We start from the raw sequence: 3,856 nt of genomic DNA on the forward strand, positions 1-3,856 counted from the left end.
ACCAGTCCGTTGCTAGGCACCCCAAGCACAGCTCAAACATTTACATTTATTTATTTTACAGACACTTTTCTCCACTGCAACTTCCAATGAACTCTATGTAGTGTTATGAGCCCATACACCTTATTGACCATGGTGACTTACACTGGGTCACTCATCCATGCATCAGTGGAACACACTATGGGTGAACCTGAATAGCATGTCTTCAGAGTGTGGGAAGAAACCAGAGCACCCAGAGGAAACTCACACAGACACAGGGAGAACATGCAAACTCCACACAGACTGAGCAGGGATCAAACCCATGTCCTCTCCCATCACCAAGGTACTGTGAGACAGCAGCGCTACACGCTGTGCCACCCAAACCCCAGACTCCTCACACCGCAGGCACCAGCCAAGCCCACCATGCCACCACACCCCCTCCTTCTAACACCAGTGATTTACATTTATTCATTTTGCTGACACTTTTCTCCAAAGCAACTTACAATATTACTCATTTACACTACCAAGAGATATTTGAACCTCTGACCTTTGAATCCACAGCAAGCAGCTGTAACCCCTGCACTACATGCTCCCCATCATCCTGACCATGTCGCTGAAAGATGAAATATGAGCTTCTGTTTGAAAATTTGAAAATGATCAGTGTAACACAGCACTTTCACAATAACAACGTTGAAATTAGACTGTCGTGACGAGTACTATCAGGAAAACAGGACAGAAATTCTAACTTTAGGAAAACTAAAATGTCAAGATTTGTATTGTGTCTCCATGTGAACAGTGGATAAGTGAAAAAGTTCATACTTTATGTACTCCTGTTTATGTGATGCACTCATTGTATTGTTCTGTGAGATGAGCATCGCTTTGGAGAAAAGCATCTGCAAAATGAATAAACGTCAATGTAAAAAAGCACGTACTGTATGTGTGGCTAAACAGAATGTTACCAGTAACGCCAGTCTTACAAACAGTGTTAACAGACTGTATAAACGATACACTGCGGGGTTCGTATAATAATAATAATAATCTTCTCTTTCTGTCTCCTTTCAAAACAGATATACTGTGTGTGTGTGTGTGTGTGTTGTCCTTTTTGCACTTGGTATCAACTATAAAGCTTTGGCAGATGGCATGTGAAACGTTCTTGATGCTGTGTGACAATCTCTCACTTTGTTACAAATATATCATTTGGCATCTCCTGAATGTATTGATCCATATACCGTTGAACTAACATAACATTTTCTTCACCGCAGAAAGAACCGGATTCCTGTGAAGATGTTTTGGTCCACGGTCTGTTTTTGTGTGATGCCAGAATAATGTGGACGCAGTGATCAAATAACATCATCGGTATGCTGGTTTGCTGATACCTCTGCCCAAAAATGCCTTACATCTTTATAAAGGTGGGCATTTTATATGAATAATTCAGGCTGTTTAAAGTTGCTTGAACAGGCAACAGTCAAGTCTTTACTTGCACACAAACACACACACACATTGTCTGAAACGGCTTATCCCAAGCGGGGTCGCGGCAAGCCAGAGCCTAACCTGGCAACACAGGGCTCAAGGCCGGAGGGGACACACCCAGGATGGGACGCCAGTCCGCCGCAGGGCACCCCAGGCAGGACTCAAACCCCAGACCTACCAGAGAGCAGGCACAGGCTGAACCCCCTACACGTATACAGTATCTGCTTAATTCAACTGGAATTGAAAGAAACTCCATCTCCGCTCAGTATCCCAGGGGAGGTTGGGGGAACAGCCACGTTCCCTCCAGGCCAGATCCAGTTGCTCACTCCATTTCCAAGCTTTTAGTGCATCTAGAAATAGTCAGGAGTTGTGCCTGAAGTTCTGGTTCGGACCCCACAATTCGACTAATGCTGTGCTGTATGAAAGCTACGGATGTGCGGTAATTCTGAAAGGACCCGCCGTCCACCCGAGTGCCTCAAGCACACCTCGGAATGGTACCTCCGCTTCCTCAGGATGTGCAGACAAAGGAAAGCTTTTCATAGCTGTTCTGCTTAAGATGCAGTGGAACATGTTAGCGAAGAACACGCCTCCACTCGTCAGCACAAACAACGCGAGCATCTCCTGCCTCAGGCTGCTGTGTGCGTCTTGAATGGAGGAATGAGTCTGTACAGCACCTGCGTGGCTTTGCTGGGTACATTTACAGTTATTCACGTATCAGATTATTTTCTTACAGTGTTAAGCTCCTTACAGTTATTTACCCATTTGTACAGTGGCGTAATTTTACTGGAGCAATTTAGGGTAAGTTCCTTGCTCAAGGGTACTATAGCAGGAGGTGAGGAATCAAACCTACAACCAGCTGTTCTGACCCTTCCACTACCAGCTGGCCCAGTGCGCCAGGACACTGTGACCAGGTACTACGGTACTACGAACTCAGAACAAGGGTACCTTTGACAAGGGAAAGATTATATTGCAAATAATGTATTTAGTGTGGGGGCGCGGTGGCGCAGTGGGTTGGACTGGGTCCTGCTCTCCAGTGGGTCTGGGGTTCGAGTCCCGCTTGGGGTGCCTTGCGGCGGACTGGCGTCCCGTCCTGGGTGTGTCCCCTCCCCCTCCGGCTTTACGCCCTGTGTTGCCGGGTAGGCTCCGGTTCCCCGCGACCCCGTATGGGACAAGCAGTTCTGAAAATGTGTGTGTATTTAGTGTAAGAAAAAGTCATAGCAGCTGTAGATGGCAACAAAAGATATTTTGGGACCGATCGTTGTGATGACATTATAAAAGAGCTTAGATGTAATATGTTGTCTTGACATGTGGTGCTGGGCTTTCAGGAAATAAATACCTCTGACTTGTGACTGGTGTTTTTATGTCAGGATCCATCCATTGTCAATAACCGCTTCTCCAGTGCAGGGTCACGGTGGATACAGGATACACCCTGGACGGGACACCGTTCCTTTGCAAGGCAGTCTCACACACTCATCCACGCACACACACTTTAGCGTCACCAGCTGACCTGAAACACATCTTGAGACTGTGGGATGAAACCAGAGCATTTGAGGGAAATCCACACCAGCATGAAGAAAACGTGCAAACGCTATACAGACTAAGCCGGATACGAAAACACGTCCAAACCCACAGCCCAGCAAGTGTGAGGCACTAGTGCTACCCGCTGTGCCACTGCATTTATGTTGATATCACAGTCTGGGTTTCTATCATATAATTACCTCATGATCCACAAGGGGTCAGAGTATCGCTTCTGGTGGGAGTGAACTGAACCCGTAACATTAGTGGGAAAACGCTGGAGAAAGACAAAAGGAGGGTATTAATAATTCTGTTAATTCAAAATGTCACCGATTTCTGAAAATATTTTAATTTTTCAGCACAGTGAGCAACACTGCTGTCTCACAGCACCTGAGTGGTGCGAGAGGATGTGGGTTTGATCCCCACTCAGTCTGTGTGGAGTTTGCATGTTCTCCCCGTGTCTGCGTGGGTTTCTTGTGGGTGCTCTGGTTTCCTCCCATACTCCAAAGACATGCTGTTCAGGTTCACCCATAGTGTGTGAGTGAGAGAGAGAGTGCGTGCGTTCCACTGATGTATGGATGAGCAACCCAGTGTAAGTAGTGTATCTAGCAGTGTAAGTCACTGCGGTGAATCAGGTGTGTGGGCTGGTAACACTACACAGAGTTCATTGGAAGTCACTTCGGAGAAAAGTGTCTGATAAATATGTATATAAAGTACATCCAAAAACCTTTTTTTTTTTCTTGCTGAGTCTCAGGGGGGTAAAAAACTGTATAGAGAAGTGTTTATGAGAGGGATTTAAAAGGGCGTTACAGGGTGTACATGAAGTGTGTATAACTATCTGCTCAGCTCAGTTCAACTCATTTCAACTCGTCAGATATCTGTCCAACAGAATACA

Source organism: Scleropages formosus, chromosome 12, assembly GCF_900964775.1.
Source record: "Scleropages formosus chromosome 12, fSclFor1.1, whole genome shotgun sequence".
NCBI lineage: Eukaryota > Metazoa > Chordata > Actinopteri > Osteoglossiformes > Osteoglossidae > Scleropages > Scleropages formosus.